A 21,602-nucleotide genomic window follows, 5' to 3' on the forward strand; every position below is an offset into this window, starting at 1 on the left:
TGTCCCCTCCGCTGTGTACATGCACAGTTCCATTGTCTGCGCACTCATACACACCCACACACACACACACCCACACAGTTTCTTTTTATGCTCTTTTTCTAAAAGATAAATCTCCACATCTCTTGTTTTTTTTTAACCCTTTGAGCCGCTGTACTTTTCGAACATGTTCCCGCCAAACTCATATTTTAAATAAATCTGAAATTTTCAGTGAAGCATTTAGCAACTGGCCTTTCTTGGAATTGTTCTGAAATCTGGTCTACTAATTTAAAATTATATTTATTTGATTGGATTGAATGGAAAACATTTTCAGTGAATTTCTTATTTATGGGAATTTGTCTGTTTTCTGAAAGATTTTAAAGTAATGATTGTTCAGTCTCATCCTTTCATAATATCCTTGCTGTCTTCCATCGATCTTGAAATATTTAAATATTTTGATGTTTGTTTTTGTTTGCTACTGTGTTCGTCTAGTGTGTTAGTGTTTGTGTGTGTGGCTGAAGTTCCTGTTGGACTTTGGCCGTGGGGATTTCAGTCTTGTATGACATAATACAATAGTGCACAATTCATTTCCTGCTTTTTGACCAAGTGAGCTGCTTGGCACTCACAAACACACACACACGGCAACAGAAATCAGTGACAAATTGCAGAACCTGTTTGTAATAAGGATTACAAAATTTCAAATTATTCTAAAGTTCGAATTATCAAATATCTGGAGGGTGTTTTTTTTATTTGCATTTATGTTATTTACTTGTTTTCTTTATTCAAGTTTGTAATTATTTCGTCATATTTTAACTTATTAAATCTGTAAACCCACAAAAACTGTCCTTTTCAAGATGCTGTTTGTGGCAAAATTAACACAAGTCATTTGACCTGTTTTAATATCTATTTATGTAGCTTATAGATGACCTCAGACATATATTTTAACACAGTCTTGATGCTTTAGTGTGACCATCAAGTACAAATTTCAGCACAGCACTGCTGTATCATTTGATAAACTTGAACTTGGTTTATAGTCCTGCAATCCTGACACGGGATGATGTTCTCATTCAAGACAAAAAGGAGTGTCCACAAATTCCTTGTAAAGAATTTTTTTAGTTTTGCAACACAGAATTTATGTGGCAATCAGAGCTGTGCATCATGATATAGTCACTGTGTCTGACTCAGTTACATTTTGTAATGATCTTAATTCCAAACAGGGCCTTTTATAGGATTATTTCTATGAATGACAAATGGAAAACAGTGTGTTACTGAATTCCAGTTTCACGGGAGATGTTTGGGTCTGAGGTTTAAATGTCACACGGCTCTATAACTGTCAACAGCCATTTTCATCACCTCTGTTAAGAAAATAGACCAACCCCAGAGTTTTTTATTAGCTGGAAATAAAATGTAGACAAGATGCAAAGGACCATTTTAGAACATCTTGCACTTAAGTGACTTCAAATTTCCATTATACATTTATGAGTTTCTGATATTCCGTTTTAGAGCTGCAACAAAAAAAAGGTTCAGTGGAAAATAAGTTCTGTCCTGACAGTTGTTTAATCAAATGAAGAGTTCTTCCTTTTTCAACTGTTTTCTGAATTTACTGTGTGTTTGGGACAATAACAAAGTGTCTGACATTGCGAAATTTATGTGGTAGTTCCTCATGTGTATTGTGGAGACAGATTCTTCTACAGTCTCTCCTGCAGATGAGTTTCAATCTTGTTTTCTCGGCATGCAAAACATTGTAAGATTAAACCTGTAACCCTCTGTCAGCGCTAGTAGAACAATAATAAAGATAGTTTTGCTTGGAGCTGACAAAGTCCCAATAAAACCCTCTTCAGATGCCTTTTGGGCTGATAACAAGAACTGTCGGAGAAGCTGGAGCTGTGTATCTGATCAGACTTGTTAGGTTTCCTACGTCCTAATGACTAATATACAGATGCCTCCTCTTCAAGATAAACCATGCGTGTTTCACCATAGTCAAATTTTTCTAACTCACACTGAGCAAGGCTTTGATCAAGATCTGAAGTCATTTGTCAGGAGGTTTAATTCAGATTTTTGAAACCTACATTTTTTTATTTTACACTTTACCCCCTCTTATTAAAGACTTACCATCTTTTTAAACTTGTTTTCAAGTTTTTAGATTAAGTTAAAAATACATTTATCATGAAATCACACAAATATGTCAATAAAGCTTTTTTCATTGGGCCTCTCGCTGAACACCCTGAGAGAAAGCTTAAAATTATTATCTTGATTTTCCTTGGATTTAATGTGTAGGTTAGGTCAATACCCCTACAAGCACACCAGAGAATGGTGAAGCCACTGCTGCTGTGTTCTACAAAATGATAGGGCATCAGATTCATCTGTACCAAATCTCCCTGTCCCCCTTTGTCTTATCTCAACTGGGGGGGGGGGGGGGGGGGGGTTTAAGCCAGTTAGGTGATTACAGCTCAAAATCAACAAGTGCATGCAGTGATGGAATGGCACGTTTTCCTGTTTTTGTCTCCTCCTTTGATCTGTGGTTAGTCACTGTGTTTAGGCTGAATTGTTAACTCTTGATTCATGCTTTTTCCGCAACCATTTCTATGTGATAATATGTTAACAGGAAGAAAGTCATCTTCCGTTATTATGAGAAGAGCTGTAGGGATGAGGGCCTGTTGGCGTTGCAGTGCTGGTTATTCTGCAGGATCCCAGTGTGTTTCTAACTCATCATTGGTGACGGTGGTATATAGAGCCAGAACAGATTCAAAAGTAATAAATGCACACAGAAATGAATACATGCGCAAAAAAGATCCACAAATGTATTTGGGGATTTATATATATATATGTGACTCAAAACACAAATACATTTTCAATGCACACACAAATATGTTTCATTCCATATATAAGTTAAAAAAATTCACATGTAAAACATAAGATTCATAAACATATTTCCGATGCACACACTTATATATGGAATGAAACATATTTGTATTAGCATTGAAAATGTATTTGTGTTTTGAGTCAAATATATATATAAATCCCCAAATACATTTGTGGAACTTTTTTGCGCATGTATTCATTTCTATGTGCATTGATTACTTTTGAGACTGTTCTGGCTCCATAGTGGTAAGTCAAATACTGAGGCTGCGTACATACTAATACATTTTAATTTATAAAAATCGTATCACAACCAAAACTAGCTACAACCAGAGGAGCATTTTAGTTTTGTATCAGAAATAATCTCTGTCTATACTAACACGGCTGAAAATGCATATCACATGACTATTCCCATTCACTGGTCATGCTCAATGCAAACTGAAAGCAGGTTATGTTGTTATATTATACTGTTTTGAAGAATGTATTTATTTACAATGAATGGGGGGGGGGGGGGGGGTTCTCTACTGTCAGAGGGAAAGGAGTCAATCACCATTTTTTTGTGATTTACCAGCGTTTAAAATACCTGCACATCCCTACTAAGTTTGGTGTAAAAGAGGTATAAATATTAGCAACGCTTGAAATTGACTAATAAGGTCCATTCGTCTTTGTCATTGCTTGCAAAAGTTTTTTTGCCTGTCTGTACTAATATGCAAACCTAGAGCTACTATACAAGATCAGCGTAGGGTTGCAAAAGTCTTCATTTTTTAGGGGCTTGAAAAATGCAGACCACCAGACGCAAATGCAGCAAAGATGATGGGTTTCAGAACTAAACCGTATTAGTGTATCCTTGGTTTAGTTTCTGAAGAGATCTGGGAGAGGTCAAAGTGTGAGGCAGTTTATGAGGAAAAGAGGGGAAGTGAGAAGAGAGAGACACTATTACAGTTCCATCACCTTTACAATGGTATTTTAAACGACTGGTCTCAATAATCCATCATCTTGATTGAGTCAGCTACTCTCCATATCTTGTACTGAGCAAATCCGTCAGACTCATGTGTCAAGAGAGGGATTATCACTGTCAGGCTCACGTGGAGAGAGCGATTGAGATGCAGAGAGTAAGAGTCGAGATTAGAAGGTAATCCGGTAGAAACCGGTGTGCCGGGGCCTTGGGGGTAACCTCACACATCTCCATGAGAATGCACACATTTCCATCGGACTCCGGCACAATGGGCTTGCAGATGGCCGTTCCTGCCACACAAGGGTGTTGCCATTAGAGGATCACAGCAGGCGGCTCTGCTCAGAGGGAGGCCGGGGCAAAGTCTCAGGTCAGGGCAGAGCAGCCGGGGGGATGGATGAGATCACAGGAATCAGAATCAACATTTTACTGTACTAATGCGACTGTCAGGTTACCTCAACCTGTGTGTGTGTGTGTGTGTGTGTGTGTGTTAGAGACAGCTACAGCAACTTCCATGTTACAAATCCTTCCAAAAACCTGACTTGATTTTTGATTCATCTAATATCATTTGAATGCATTTGATCCATTTCTTAATGTTCCTATTTTCTAGTTGCTTAGACGTGACCAACGATTCATGTAGACATTCATTCTAAAGTGACTCAATTGAACCTGGGTTGGTGGAGATGTGAGAGATGTGAGAGGTTTTCCACAGTAGTTCAGTTATTTCTGTACAATTACCAAAGAACTGCAGCTACTGGAGAAAATCTGTTACTGCTCATTTCCACTAAATGTTACCTTGAAAAGACCCGACCCCCACCCCCACACACACACACCCTCATATAGAAACTCTGTGGGTTTCACGCTAAATTTGAAACTGTGACAGTTGTCGCCTCACAAGGAAGGTTTTTTTTCTCTTTCACCATATTCATCTGTATTAAGTAGCTTGCACCAATTTTGGACAAAGAATCTTCTCAATCGATATGAACAAAACAAAATACAAATGGAATGAAGTGCTTGAGGTCATTGGCTGAAGTTATATTAGTTATGGTGATTTATTGCACCTCAGCAGATTGCTTTTTGTTGAAGAGTGTAAAGGTGATGAAAAGTCAAAAATGTCACTCGTGTTCTTTACCTTGGTCCCTGGTACTACATATGTACTATATATAAACAATCCTCTTTGTATTATGTGAGCTTCCTGTTAACCACTCCTAGTGGTAACCAGGTGTTCTGCTCCCCTGAGACGAACACTGACAAAGATGGTATTGATCAGCCCTTGTGGACCCTGCCCTCCCTTCCTCAGGCCCACATACAGGCTGACGCCTCACTTAAGCCCCTTGCACACCAGACAAGAAACCCACTATCAGCATCCACCCGGATGAAATAACTGTGTTACTCACAGGTATTTACCAGTTCTAGCGCCAATTATCAGTCATAAGCGTTTCTTGGTCATAAAACATAAACAACACAGCAGGAGTTTCTCCAGTTCTGACACATTCACAACAGCAGGGGAAGGGATGTAGCAGAAACGTCTGGGCTGTATGATATTTTTACATTGATTAAATTTGCTTTGCTTTATGTGTCCTGCTGAACAGAACATCGTCAACACTACATCAGAATAACTGTGATCCATCCACTATCTGCCACAATGACAGACCCCTCAATAAGCCATACAACTATAATAAAAACTCCTGAAACTGCTGCAAATGATGATAAGATAGTATCTTTAATATCCACTATACTTGTTCACCTTTTCTTATATCCTCAGATACATTACTATTAACATGGTCCATGATGTTAAGCTTGCTAGGTAATATTTAAATATAATGTTAAAAGATGTTGCTATGATGCTGATCAATATTGTACTATAAATGAACTCTAAAATATATTCTCTAAAAATATCCTGATCGGCTTTCTATCTAAGTAACATACAGATATTGGATTAAACCATCATTATCAGTGTGAGTAGGTTATGGATACAGGCATATCCTTTTTCACAATGACCTTGATTATATTTCTACATCACCCTTTAAAGATCTAATCTGGTTTTTCTATATATAATAAAATCAGATCAGAGAGATCCAGTTAATTTAACACATAAACAAGTGTAGTGTAGTGTTGGTGTCTCCCTAATATCAAATCTAAGTTGGGTGCCAGACAGCAGAATAATCACTCAGTCATTTTATCTGTACTGATATCAATTAATTAGAGAGATATCCCGGTTGGCTTACTTCCCTCAATGCAAAAGACGCCAGATAAACACAAACACAAACCATCAACTCAGCTTCATCAATCAAATGTCGATATATTCAAACCAAATAATATTAACTTAGATGTTAATAATTAAACACAAAAGATATATTCATCAATATTAAGTAAATAAACAGAAGCCAGATTCACTTTTAAACTTAAAGACAGGACAAGAAAATAAAATTTTCCATAATTATGGTTCCTCAATAAATTTCTGTAATATATTTCCCTAATACATATTAAAATTCGTTTTGAATAGGCCAAAAGTTAAATTGGAATTTATTGGATTGCCTGTTACTAACATAATTTAATGTGGGGAACAAATAAAACCATAGGCTATATTTTAATTAGACTCTGGTTTTGATTTTGGTTTCTTGGGTTATTACTAACCCTCTGAAAGTAAAGGTGGATCATCTGGCATTAACATGTCTGACTGTTGAAGACAGTTGCGGTCTCAGTTTTAAGCCAACATGAAGCCAGTGGGTTCATGTGAATGTTGAGATTTCAATGAATCTGTTGATATCAAACCTGTTCTGCAAGCTTACTAGCAAAATGTCACTCCAAGGTTAAACTACTTTTGCAAAGCCCATTTTTTTGTAATAACTATCCATGGCTCCATCAGGTCACCCTGACTCACATACAAGGGTGTGTTCATGGTTTTAAGCTTTGCGAGTACGTTGATAGATATCTCATTTTACACTGTAGCTATGATGCTGATTCATTTCTGGTATAGAACGGGAATATACCCTGAGCTGGATTCCTGGCTAAGTGCCTTAAATCTAAACAGCTGCTGATATTAGCCTAAACCGGTTGTGCTCACTTTTCCTTCTGAAAGACATTCATCAAAAGCAGATTTCCATCAGTTTACTTTCCTTTCTTTCCTTTTATCAGTACGCTGATGTTGACTCACCCTAACTCACTACAGGTTCTCCAGCATCAGCAGTCGTACGGGGCGATTAGCTGCGTTTAGAGCAGCTCAGGTGCGTATGTGTGGAATAAACCATTTTGCATGTTTTGTCAGACCTTAAGGAATTTTTTTGTTTTTTTGCAAAGTTCAGCCTCTCAACCAAAATAGCAAGTACATTTTAATATATCCGTAACAATAATTACGTAGATTTAAAAATTGCAGACAAAATAACATTTTTAATCCGTGATTTTTCAATGGTTTCTAACCCTAACCCTACCCTCATTGGGGCCCTGGGAAGTCAATTCCAATTGTCAATTACGACACCCCTGGTAGGGGCGAGGGATGGTGCGGCAGGTCGCAGCCCACTCTCGTTTTATACAGCGTCGTTAAATTTAATGTAAGACTCTGTGGGGTGTCTATTTTCTCATTTCGCCCACTTTCATTCTGATTACCTTGGCCTCCGAGCTCTGACAGAAATACCGAGGCAGTAACAGTCAGAGAGAGGTTTGACTCTGAGCCCAAGGGTCTTACCACGGCCATTTAGAGTAATGTTCAGTCACTCAAGACTTGTTGTTCAGATTGTGCACTGTGGGCCTAGTTTTGTGGTCAATAACACAAAAATACCCTCAGTGAAGAGATGCACCAAGATCTGAATGTAACTCTAGCTTTGATGAGTAAGTGTGTGTGTGTTAGACACAAAGAGAGGGACAGGTGTGTTCTAGGTTGGGTGTCATATGTTCCTCTCAGGCACAGTGTGTGTTCCAGGACTTTATTCATCAGTGATTCATTGTATTGGTCTTCAGTGTCACACTCTGCCTCACCACACACTCTGCTTGCTCATCAAGTCACTCCTACACACACTCAGGCCAAGACTATGAAATTACTAATGTATTTATTCATCAGGATGGCAACTGACTTGCGTGTTGTTTTTGGAAACAGTTAAGCCATTGATTCATTTTTCGAGCAGCTCATTTATCAGGGGAACACGACGTGACCTTGAGCTCTTAATCAGCATCATCCACTGAAGTGTATTGTTTAGTAAATCCCATGAACGTCGTAATGTGGGCTGCAGTTGTTGAGTGTATGTGTCTGTCTGTATCTGAGTTCTGTGAGAGGAGTCATCCCAGACAGGCCCTGACTCACAGGCCAGCCGGGCAGCCATCTGGACCCCTCGGCCTCCCCGCCCTGCCCCTCACACCTCCGTCCAAACAGATTCTTTGTCCAGCATCAGCTCCGTTCACAACAGCAACAACTCACCAAGAGGGAGAGACAGTAAGGACGTGAGATAATTCCGACTGTAAATATCCTCAGTGTTGTGCAGCTTTAGAATAATCTGTGTCTGGTCTTATCCTGATGACAAAAAGCAACGTGAATATTAATCATGAGGAAGCTTTGTTTTATTTGTTTCCTCCTAGACGCCATAAATCTTTTCTGTCAAATTTCAAAGATTCAACACTGTGGACACAGTTTATTATGAGACTGCTATGGGATCTTTAATCACAATCACATGACATACCTAATGCACATACATAGCACTTTTACCACATTAGTTCAGTGCTGCTCCAGTGCAGTGAGACATGCGGTAGTATGTAACTGTCGTGCAGACACCAGGAACTTTCACTTTTCTGCCCTCGCTGGCTTCTAACCACAAACCTCTGCAATATGTAAACACGTATGCAAGCCTATATGTACAAACAATCAATTATAATCACTTATAATCACACAATGCTTCTATTTATTTTACTTCTGTCATGTACAAACCTCATTGCAAAAAGCAGGTTTAATTGACCTTGCTGTCTGTCTTTATGCTGTGTTCCTCTTTACACAGCAGCCAGATTAGAGCATGTTTTTGTGAAGCAGAGGATGTGCAGAATGCACCTTGTGGCTTTTGAGAGGTACGTAGTAACCTTTGCGGTCGTCTGAGCAGCATGTTGCTCTGCATGTGAAACACATAGACTCTATACAGTCCCACAGTATATATTGTATACTGGAAAGTTCTACACATCTCATCTGTGCTCACTTGCCACCCTGCTGTGTTAAATTAGTGACATACATTGTGTTTATGGGACAGTCAAGCCTCAAACAGCATCAAGTACTCATTTATTCCATGTGCCATTACTTTTCCAGCCAGTGACAATGTTCCTGTGGTCTGGTTCTGCCCTTCACTTTTATTCAACATGTCCTCATGGGTTCATTTAATTAATCTTTTATGTTCCAGTTGTCTAACGGCTGCAAAGTGTCCCGTTTGGGGTAATAAAGTGTAAATTAAAATAGAAGTACAATAGGTGTGGTTATCACCAAGTAATTAGGTGTTAATTTGAAGAGAGGGCCAGACGTTCTTCCACAGAAACAATGTCACCATTGATCTTCAAACATGACATCACAGGATGGTTGGAGACTCTGCGTAACCTGCGATGCTCTACACCTCCTCTTCTTCTTCTTCTCCTCCTCTACCTCCTCCTCTATTTCTAGCCTGCCTGTCGCTGCCACTCTACGAGCGGCAGTGTGACTCGTCTGGATGTGTCTCCACTTACATATGACTCATTGTACAAATCTTTCTCACCGTTGGAAGGTTCCAGGCCTGGTCACCCAGTGACCTCGCGACTCTGAACACCTTCACACCCACGCCAGGAGGGTCTGTGTGGACACGCCGACCTGAACCCTGGCGGGGGTCGCAGGGGTTGGGGGGCTGTTTTATGTGCCTGTCTGGGAAGTGAGAGGAGTAATAGACTGCTATAATTGGTGCCCCTGATTTCCTGGCAGCACTGCAGGCACCTGAGAGGATAGTCTGTGTGTGTCTGTGTGTGTGCGTGTGTGTGCATGTGTGTGTTGTGCTGGCTCTGCAGTCGGGATTTGATAAACACCCTGGGCAGGGGGATCTCCATCGAGGAGTGGGCTCCATGTTTTAGTGATGAAGTCACTTGGAAAAAGCCCAGTTGTACCGGAGGAGGAACCGACACGCGCTCACACACACAGAGATTACCTTACAACGTGTGCACATTAATCAAAATTGTCCTGACGCTAAAGTGAAACAAACTCCTCCTCCGATTATTCCATTATTTCATTATTCCAACACTTAATAAAATCTAAATGGAGCACTAATATATGATCAGACCTTCAGCTGATAACACAAAACGAGTCAGATCATCAGTGTTTCGAGACGGCGCAGAGGTCAGAGTACCTCAGGTCAGAGCTCTGCCAAGCCACAGTGTGTGTGTGCGTCTTGCAGTGTCTCTGCTGTTGTGTTAGGTGTGAACTGTGGCCCTGCGGAGCATTGGGTAACACTAGCGATTGCTTAAGCTAGTTGTTGTGATGATGTCGTAACCAGTTGGACCTGGCCAGGATTTGTCTGTCATGTGAGGCCTTGTTCTTTATCATCCGTCCGGGCCTGTGTGTGTGTGTGTGTGTGTGTGTGTGTGTGTGTGTGCGTGTTAGTGGCTTTCAAATTCATTATCATAAAAAAAACATAAATTGTGAGTTTTATGAGTGTGTACGAATATATGATCACGTGCCCTTTGAGGTGTCAGAACAGACAGTTCAAAGGTCGCCTCTGACTCATGGCCTATGGAATTTAGTTTTCACCAAACGACCACGTGACGCCGAAACACAGGACGAGAACAGCTCAGGAAATCATAGTTTTAGACTGAAAAATTAGACGCTGACGTGTCATCCACAAAATAAACCCTTCAGAGCGAAAATCAGGCAACAGGAAGCTAAGAGACCTGGGGTTTTCCCTCTTCATCGCCTTGTTTTGTGAGAGCTTATCTCCTCATTTATAACTATTGATTTAGTTAATTCCTTGCACAGGTTAACTCTCTTTCAAGGTTTACTTTTAAACTCTGGTTATTGCAGTTGTATCGAAGAGGGAAAGTTTGGTGACAAGATCATATTTTCATACTCAAGGCTGGAATGATCACTGGTAGATTTCCATTCTTCGTGATCAGACCAAATACGGAGCAATACGGTACCTGGTATTATTTTCAAAGTTGCAAATCTGAAAAGGAAGTTGCTGTTTTGTAGATTTAATCTGTTATTTACACTGTAAAAGGTGCAAATCCAGACTGCGCCACCTTTTTAATTCTCAGAAAAATGTGGGGATGCGTCACAATTGCTTGTCTTATAGGGAAATGAGTGCCTTGATTGTTTAAAGCACTTATCAAAGAATGTCTTTGACTCTAAAATAACTTGAGGGTGACATTGTAGAATATTACTCAACAGTCTGATGCAAATTGACAACCACGTTTGTCCTGTTCATACACAAATGTGCTGAATCTCCAAACTGAGCAGGATTTGGAAAAAGGAAAAATTGATTTGCTGGCATATGTCGGACAGTGGTGGTGTTCTGCTTTCTTCTCTATCTCTGGACGAGAGCTTCACATCTTCAAAAATATTGTCCAAATTTTGTTTTGTTTCTGAGATGAAGCAGTGTTCCCTCTGAACAGTGAAAGTGTGTATGGGTGACCCATGTCCTTTTTCTGTTTGTTCTCTGTTTGGTTTGAACTCATATTCAAATGGGTCAGACGGGTTTCTACCTGTTTGAGGGGAAAAATAAACCTAACAGTTTAGGCTGCTCTGCTTCTCGCCCCCAAGTCACTAAATTTGACGATTCTTTTTACGTAAGTCCCCTTAGCTTCATTTGTTCATTACATCAGAATAATTAAGAAGTGTTAAAAAGACCTACTTTTGGTAGCTACGTATCTTGATTTTTATTACCTCATTTATTGATTTATTTTAGTGAGTAAATGAAAAGTGATTACGATCATTTTCTCCTGATATTTAGAAGCCTATGTTAACAATTTGATGTTGGTTAAAAAATGAATTATCACTCACTGCTTAGGTTTTCAAATATATGCAGTAATGTAAATTATACTAACAGCATGGATAATTAGTATGGTATATATGTATATGGGAATCCTTTTATAATGTGTGTTAATGAAGCTTCTTGTGCTTTGTGCACAGCTTCTGGAAGTAATTTAATCAATTGGAGAACAACAGTTGTAAAGTTTAGACTAGGATCCACACATGCAGAGTTTTATGGCTGTAAAACCACCTACATTGTTAAGACTTTTTATTGTAGTAATTGTTATTATTTAACTATTCCATATTTTCCTCTTTAGAGAAAGAATTTCACAGTTTATAGATCCGCTCAGATTAACTGCAGGAGCATGTTGGACAATACTTTTATCTAATTTATGTGTTTTATCACAGACCAACAAATAAAAGAACATTATCATATGAAATACACATCAAAAATACACATTCAAATTATCATTAATTCATGTACAACAAATATTGTTGGTAACTCTGCTTTGCCACCACATTAAATGAAAAGAAAAACTATAGAGAACTCTTAATTGAGTTATTTTAAGTACATTTGTGTTGATTCCGCTGATAAAATAAAATTTAAGACATGAATCTTTGAGCTTAATTTTAATCATGAGTCGTAGCTGAAATATATACATTGAATACATTAAACAACAAAATGATTAGAACTTAACAGTATGCGTGCTGTTCAAAAAGACTCCTTTAGAGATTTTTACCAAATTATGCTCAACATAAATTTAGGCATGATCAGTTTAGTCTGTTAAGAAATTAGGCAAAAGCTTTTACAGTGTACAAATCTGACTTAAAAGCATTTTTTAAAGTTCTGTGAATAGTTTATTTAATACTAATTTACTTCCTTGTTTCTCAAGGCCACAGAGTTCCAAAGTCTCACCCAGGAGAAAAGATACAAGTGAGTTTTCTTTCACTCTCGCTTGGAGCAAAAGATTCTAGCAAACAACAGTAACTGCTGAGTAAATAGTTCAGGCTTATTATTTGTGAAATTACCATCTTATGTTTATATATTTTAACTTTATCTGCTTCTGTCCTCAACTCAGAAAACAGTATTTTAACTCTCTCAAATTTGACTGAAAAGGAAGATCCCCTTTTACAACTGTTTCTGGACAACATGATACTATTTATTACACATATTTTATACATGCACAGGTTACACACATTCCTCATTCGACTCTAGCTACGAGGAAGATAATCTTCTGAACTGTTCTCACACACACACACACACAGAGAAAGATGCTGGGCACAGGTACTCACGGATCAATTCTAAACACACTTTTCAAGTCCAACACTTTCACATGTTCAGTAGAAAGTGAAAATATATTCCCCAAAAAAGCATCAAATCATGAGATCTTTAATGGACAGAAGGTCCTGACTGTGAGGCATTAAAACGTGTTTGACTAGCAGCTCTGAGCTTCTTTGTTGCTGGATTTGCCCGGGCTCATGACTCAGAATTGCTCATCGTGTAGGAGATGGTTTTGCCCGCCATTTCTCAAAACAGTTTTCTCTCGCTCTTTGTTCTCTCCTGTTTGCTTTTATCTGCTGAACCCATGTGTTTCTCAAGTGTTATCTAAAATTGTATTTACATGCGCAAAACCCACATATGGATTTTCATCCAGGTTGTGGATTTTTTAAATGAGTTTGGTGAGTTTCCGAGGTGTGGAGATGTGAGGAATTTTTCTGAAGAGGGGGATGGGAAAAGTGGAGGCTTTGTTTCCCTCCCAAAAAAAAAAACTGTAGCTTGATTTTTGATACGTGAGTCCTGAACATATTCTATTGTGTCATTTCAAGCATGGCCCATCTGTTCGACTTCCTGTCTGCTTTTCGTACGGCCACATGTGAGATATCATTACCTGGTACACAGTTAATCATTACTCAAAGGTTTCCTTGTTGTAATCTCATTTAACACAATCAGGGTTTTTTTGTTTCTTACCACAAGATAGGTATGTGTGTGTGCGTGTGTGTTGGTGTTTGTGTGTGTGTCTGTGTGTGTGTTGGTGAGGACGGAAATTACTTTTCTCCATCAGAGAAAGTTACCAGCCCTAAACCCAACCGTATGTGACATGGCTGCCCACGCAAACCTGCGCTCAGATCTCTGGTGTGTCCCGGGGCTTTGATGATGGCCCCCGGACACGAACAAAAGACATAAAAGTGAAGCATAAAGGTGGCTTTGAAACAACAGCTCAGGGGACGTAATTATCAGTGTATAGCCACACAAAAAAGAGAATAAGTGAAGGTCTTTAGTATGTATTTGTTTAGTGATTAATCACTAACTCCAGTCCAGGGATGGGCCACTCATTCGCTCTTCTAGGGCATTCTCCGCAGTCTCTCGCGTCATTTTTTTTTTCTTCTTCTTTGAGTGTGTGTGTGTGTGTGTGTGTAAGAGGTGGGTGGGTGGGGTGGGGGGTGGGGGGGGGGTCAGTAGTGTGCTTGTAGTTGGTGGCTAAATCTTGTAAAGGGTTTCCTAATATGGGCCGTCTTACAGGAGCGCCCTCCCCCTGTGGGCCATCCCCCCCAGGCCCCAGCCAGTGATGACACAGTTTGGGTACGACTCACTTCCTCATTAATTGGCTGAAACCAGTTCTTACAGGAACCGCCTGTGATAAATGTGGGAGTTCTGAGAAGTCATTCATTTCTCCTCGCTGCAGCGGCGGAGGAGGCACTGCAGGGGAGTTGAACGGGTTCACCGCTGTGTGTGTGTGTGTGTGTGTGTGTGTATGTGTGAGGGTTGAGCGAGAGGGGAGAGAGAGAGAGAGAGAGCGAGAGGAAGCCGAGTATGTGTGCGAGAGGAGAGGAGAGCGGGAGAGCGACTGCTGATGCCGAGGCTGCCGTGTGAGGACCAGCCAACTTTTATTTATGCTTTTCTTCTTTTTTTTCATTTTCTTTTTTCCTTTTGACTCTTTTGATTTTGAGCACAACTATTTCCTGTGGCCGTGGTACAGTCTATACTTTTTCTCTGTTTGTGTGTCTGTATGTGTGTGTGTGTCTCTGTGTGTGTGTGTCTGTGTGTGTGTGTGTCTCTGTGTGTGTGTGTGTGGGGATGAGCAGTGAAGGGAGCGCACTCGTTGCCCTCTCCTCATCTTCCTCTCTTCTCGGAGAGAGGAAGCAGGGGCGAGCGACAGCGTACAGGAGATAGGACAGCATGCCTCCCTTTGTTGCTGCCCTTGGGCTGGTGAGTAACAATGATGTGACGTGATTTGCGCCCCCCCCCTCCACCACCACCACCCTGCCCTCCCTTCCTCTCTTCCTCCGTGCCCCCCCCCCCCTCCCCTCCTCATCCTCCTCCTCCTCCTCCCTCTTTCTCTCTTCTTCCTTCCCTCCCTCTTTTCCTCACCCCCTCTCTCTCTCTGTCTCTCTCTCTCTCTCTCTCTCTCTCTCTGTGTTGGAGGAGGCAGATCTGTTCCACTGCTGGGTGCGGCACTGCAGAAGCCCTTCAGGGAGCCCTCGGAGGCCCAGAAGGCCGAGCGGCACCCTCGCCCCGGAGAGGGGATCCCAACTGTAAGTACAGGGGCCTCGGCCCCCCCCCCAGCTCACAGCCTCTATTCATTCACATGTGCGCGCGCCAAGAGAAGAATGTGGCCCCCTTACTTTTGCCTCTTTCACTCCTTCTCCCTCCACTTTTTCTGTGTCCTTTTCTTCCCTTTATGTAAGCCTTCCTTTATATCTCTGACCCGTTTTTCTCTCATGAACACACTTAATTCTGTTTTTTTTCTTTCACCTGTACCTTTTTGCCGTTGAATTAAATTGACCCTTAATACATGTTTCTTTAACTTGATTGAATGTTTCTCAGGGAAGGGTTGATGTACATCTCTCTCTAACCTGTAGTGTTCCAGCAGATTACAGCGGCTTGTTTGGGGCCGGAGTGACGGGGTGGGTTAGCGCTGCACTGGGCGGGCGGGGGGGGGGGAGAGGGGCCAGTGTAGGGTCTGGCTCCACTCGCTGTATTGAACTGTACTACTGTAGCGCGAGGCGTGCTGACTCATGCTCCATCTTACCAATGGGGACTGTGTGAGTGTGTGTGTGAGAATATGGTCACTCCCCTATGTGTCACACACATACACACACTTGCACTCAGTGCTCCGCCTGAACCCAGCAGTGACTGTAGACCGGGGCGGGGGCCAACCCCCCCTCCCCCCTCCCTCCCCTCCGCCAGTGACAATCCATCAAAACCCCCTGTCTAGAACAAAAAGAGCCAGTTGTAGCTTTTCTCTTTGAAAGCTTTTTTTTTTTTTTTTTTTTTTTTGCACCTCTCTGTTTCTCTCTCCCTCGTTCTCTCGCTCTGAGTGATTCATTGAAAACGTTTTTTCTTTCTCTTTTTACACGCGGATACAAAGGAGAGACTTCTGAGTTGCACAAGGACAGATTAAGGCATTTCTAGAACAATGTTCCTTTTTCTCTTGTAACTTGAGCCTCCTGCAGCTCCAGGAGAGCAGCGAGCCAGTGCGGCCCGGTGGAGGCCGGCTGCAGGCTGGGGTCAGCGGGGGCGTTCGGAGGGAGGACCGGGGGGGGCTGCCGCGTGTTTTATTACCCCTGATCTCTATCTGTCCAGCACATGGAGCTGGATCCCCACCTAGCCTACAGCACCGGGAGCAGAGGGGAGAGCAGGGTGTCGGGTGAAGGAGGGTGGCGATGGCAGGGGGGGGGGGGGCAGCGGTGGCCGGCCTTCAGTTAACTGACCAAGCTCCTCTCTCTCTCTCTCTGTGTTCTCTCTGTTCTCTCTGTGGTTCCTGGCAGGAGGAGAGCTGGCTGCCGTGGCTCTTTGAGAAGGTTGTGGTCATCATGGTATGCTTCTTTGTCTGCTCCATTGTCAGCTCCGTGGCCCGGGGCGACGCCGAGCGCCGGCAGCGGGAGACTCAGTCAGAGGACGATGCGGAGTGAAGGCCGGCCGTAAATCACGGCAGACCATCAACTTCCGATGCTCCCACCTCTCTCCTCTCCTCTCCCTCACGGCCGATACCCCTCCGTTATCTGAGGCAGCATGTCGGCCCCCATCGGGTTTCTCTCTTGTTACTGTAGCAACATGTTGATGTTGAACTTGGACTTCCCCTCGGCCACTTTTTTAAGGCTTTTTGCATTTGGTAGTCACTTCTGCGCTTGTTCCCTGTAAGGTAGGTGCTTGTCGGGCTCTGTGTGAGTGTGTGTGGAGGCTGCTGTGTTGGTCCCATGCAGTCGGTGCTTCTGGCAGCTCCTGAGCACGTGAGGAGAAGCTGCCGGCGGTGATTCTCCTCAATGAGGCCTAGATGAGCCACTGCTGGTGTTACAAGAACATCCTCCCAAGTATCATATCTCCAGAGTCACTTGAATTCACTCTTTCTAGTTAATGCTCAGTTACTTTTTACTTTTGATGATTTTATTGATTTTTGATTCATATTTAGTTCATTTATTGATAAGATAGTCTGTATTTATTACTGTCAAGAGTTGAACAGTATCGGTTGTGGTTAGTTAAGAGAAGTGAATGGACTGTAAATCACAATTTGCTCTTCGGAGCCACCTAGTTTCTACACATCGTAGAGCACTAGGTCAGCTGTACGTGTTAATGAAGATTTCCCAGTGTCTGTGGTGCTTTGTGTGTGTGGGCAGTAAAGCACATTTCGGTAGTTTTGGTTAAGAAATGAGAAATGGGCCATGAATCACCCTGCTTGTCCCTTTGTCTGCCCTTATTGTTCTGCTTCCAGGAAGAGAGCACATGAGTCAGCCTGGAGCTACTTTACCAGATGCAGCCATATATTGAATCAGATCTACGACTGTGTGTCTGTGTGTGTGTGTGGGAGACAAAGAGAAAGACAGAGATAGTAGGTTGTGTTTGCGTGGCTGCCACATTTGTAGCTCTCTTTTATCTTTTATGGATTAGAGCAGATTGTGCTCCACTAATAGACTGAGAGTCTGCCGGGAAGAGGTAGTGAGGCAGATCCTAGGTGCTCGCTCTAACTCAGATAGTCTGTGTCATGGTAAGTGTTTTCCTTTGTCTCCAATTCTCCACCGGGCTTCTTTTTTTTTTTTCTTTTTTTTTTTATCCTTTTCACCCACGATGAGGACAGAGAGCTCATGTTTGACATCACATGAACAGCTCCTAACATGGCAGCATTTTATATGATACGTGTTCAGTTATTTTTTACCTTTTTTTTGCTCGTGGGACAATGTCAGCCGGCTCTCAATATATCTTTTTTCTGTAATTGCCCGTGAAATGTGCTATTTTCTTCTCCGTCTCTGTACTCGCTGCTGTGCTAAGATGGACTGAGCGCAGTGGGCGCTGGAGCAGGCACAAGCGGGAGGGCGGGGGGGGAAAAGCCTCAAGCGCACAGTGAAAAGCGTCTGTGCCGTTACCTCAGCTGAACCTTCAAATGAACTCGTTGCACTGCCCCAGTCATGGAGCCAGGAGACGAATCACTCGAGTAGATTCAAAACAGAGGGGCACTGTTGAGCAGGCTGCAGCCTCCGCTCTGCACCAGCTCTAACGCTCACCTCTCCTTTCCTCCTGTCACGGTAAGTGGGATTAGGATTCTTTTGTTTAGCTTTTTTTATTTTTTTTATTTCTTTTGTTTCTGTACATGTGTCCGTGTGTACATGTCTCAGGCATGTCCGTCACTCTCTCGGCCTTTCAGATAGCTTATCAGACTGGTGTTGGCTGTTTAGTTTGCAAGGCGACAACAGTCTGTAGGCTGTCTGACATTCCGGGCTCTTTCATCTTGACCAGCATCCTGTTTTGTCCTCCGTCTGTTACTGTCATTGTCTCAGTTAGCATCAGTTCCCATTTAGAGGTGTGCTCTGCCGATGTCACTTCCCTTTCTCCAAACCGCTTGTGAAACGTCAGAGACACGGGGCCATTGTTTATTTCCTCCTTGCTGATTTAATGTGGTTTCATGGGGGGAACTGTATCTTCACATGTTTTGCAAATGCTGATGTCAATTGTGTACTTCTGTATTTGTGCACGTGAGTGTGTGTGTGCGTGTGTGTGTGGGTGAAAGTTGGCTGTGTCCACACGAATTTCCTGAGAATCCAGACGGTACACACCTTATTGCAACACATCACATTGTGACACCCAGTCCTAGGTATGGTACACACAGTGCTCAAGCAGCTCTCCTCTTCCCTTTCACACTTCCCTCTTCTCTTCAACTCAGAACTTTCTTCTCTTGCTCAACACGCACTTTTTTTGTAGGAGGCGGCAGTTTATTATAACGACTCTCCTGAGAGAGAGTTTCTTTTTTTTTTCTTTTTTTCAGGGCCACACATCGGTAATTATACGAAGCTTCAAATCATTGCTCGACCAGTGGATGCTTTTTTACTGCAGTGCCTCAGTTTTATTTCAGATTATTCTTTTTTCTCCACCAGTGCAAAAGTGTAAAACTTTTTCCTGGTCATAAAAACAAAATCATTGGATAACACTGGAATGGCTCGCTGGCTTAGCGAGTGTTTTTCTTGGCAGTTTCAGGATGTCCTGTTCCATGAGGGAGCCCCCTTTTGGCATGCCTGTCTGTGTGCGTGTGTGTGTGTGTGTGTGTGTGCCTACATTTGTCTAGAAAATGTGTTTCTATTTCTATGTGCAAGTGCCTGTATCTCTCGTGTATCAGTCTGTAACCGGGTCATTTTAAATGTGGATGTATGCACTGTATTTTTTTCTCTGCTTTCACTATAAATAAAGTTGGTCAGAAAAAGGATTGGTGTTCTGTTCATTTTGTGATAAGTCTTGATCACACCGGGCCAGTGTTGACCCACAGGCCTCCGAAGAATCTCACATGTCAGCCTGGAGCGAGGGACAAGGAGGATACTGACTCCGTCACAACTCTGATTCTCCCCATCTAGTGTTTCACATCTGATTCTCCCCATCTAGTGTTTCACATCCAAACGGTTATCATGTTACAGATTTGCTCTCTCCATACTGACATCAGCTCCATTTCAGATTCCACATTAAGCCTTCTCTGTAAGTTGTGACACACAGCTACACTTGGGCTCTTGTAACTAATTAAACCTATATTTAAATACGTTGCTCATATATATATATACACACACAAGTATTTGTGTTAGTAAACCACAAGAATATGAAAGATGATTTTATAAAACAATACCTGATACAATATTTTAATAATCTAAATTTGGGTTAGTTGCTCTGTAATTATTATGTAATAATATGATTATATTACATCATGTTTTGTTTCACACACTGGCAAATATAATCCTTCGATGAAACTGAGTTAAATCCATGAAACACCTCAATAATACACGATAATACAATATTATTTTTAAAAAAGTTTATATTTTGAATGATGCAGGTATTTTTGGCCTCGGATCAGTTCTTTGGGTTCTGAAGTAAAACAAATAAAAAGAAGAAGTAACCTGACATTGGTGCGTGTGTGTGAACGCAGCATGGTCTTGTGTCCTGAGGTAAGATCATGTGACCTCCGCTGAGAGACTCCTGTCGGGAGAAGTCCTGTTCCCAGAGCAGCCACACCCAGAACACCATGAAGACGACTGTTTCCACCCGCCTCACCGCGCTCTCCACCCCACCCTGCCCCGGGGCTCCGGCTGAAAACCCAACATGCAAATCCTGCCTGTCCAAACAGGCTGGGCGGCGGATATTCAGATAATGACACCGCTTTCATCTTTCCTCTCTTTCCCCCCTCTGATCTCTCCATATTCTGTATATGTGCTTCAGCTGAATCCGACGGTGCTGGTTTCATTTCTGGCACGGCGACCCACCCACCCACCCACTCACCCCCCGCACACACACCACCTCCCTCACTGTCTCTCACTCCTCCACTTTTCTTCCCCCTCCCTGTCAGCGGGCTAACCACCGAGGGATTCTGAAATATCACTGACTTCATCCAACACCCACCCACAAGCCCACTCTGCATTTGGTTATCCACTTAGTTCCTTTCACACTCTGTCTCATTAAATTATGCTGACCATGTGGATTTTTTCACTGCTTCTAGAAAAAAATTAAAAAATTCTAAGTCACATTAAGGTCCCTTGCAAGTGGCAGTCCTTGGGTCCTATCAGACCACGCTGGAGGGGGCAGACCGACCGAACCACACAGCGAAAGGCGCTTAAGTAAAGTAATATTACAATGAATGGATATGTCACCCAGGATTACTCACTGTTTTCCTTGAGAGCACCCCATTTTTAGAATGAGGGATGACACAGAATCAACTTGATGTGAGGAGGAGCTGTAGTTTGAGTTTCAGAGAGAACATGATCAAAGACTCATGTCTGAAATGTATCTTAGTAAGTAGAATTAAATTCTGAAATGCTGAGCATCAATGTATGTGTCATCTAAAGTCTCCGTCCTCAAATCTGAGTTAAAGACGCCTGCCCATAAGAGACAGGTTGCGTGTTGTTGTTAAAATATTTGCATCTGCATTGTTTTGAGGGGAAGGGATAGATATATTCTTATATCATATTTGTAAATTATGAATACACATATCTAAGAATAGATAACTAGTTGTCATTTAGCGGAAGTTGTTTTCTCAGATGACGGTCACTGTACTTCATCCGATACAGAAGTTCTGAAAGCTAAGACAGTGCCTTTTGAATTAAGAAGATTCAACAACTTTATTAATTTCAAAGTTGAAACAAAATGAAAGGTTTTCAAATGTGAGCATAAAGCTCAGTGCAAATCTACACACAGGTTATATTTGTGTCACACAGTTTATTTGGGACTGACCGGCGCAGCTGTGTGTGGATATCTCTTTCTCTGTCACACACACACACGTTTATAAGTGTATACGCACACATGCATCCACACACACCCACGCACACACACACTTCATAACTGTGGTTACTGCAAAGCTCCGGCTCCAAAAGCCTTTGTTTCCTTTCTTGTGGCTTTGG

At 42.0% G+C, this 21,602-nt stretch overlaps 1 pseudogene; it reads left to right on the plus strand.

The window, feature by feature from the left end:
- Positions 1–18,032, plus strand: part of LOC133019012 (vacuole membrane protein 1-like) — a 60,081-nt pseudogene extending 42,049 nt beyond the window's left edge.
- The last annotated feature ends 3,570 nt before the right edge of the window (positions 18,033–21,602 follow it).

The sequence above is a fragment of the Limanda limanda genome, chromosome 14 (assembly GCF_963576545.1).
Source record: "Limanda limanda chromosome 14, fLimLim1.1, whole genome shotgun sequence".
Taxonomy (NCBI): domain Eukaryota; kingdom Metazoa; phylum Chordata; class Actinopteri; order Pleuronectiformes; family Pleuronectidae; genus Limanda; species Limanda limanda.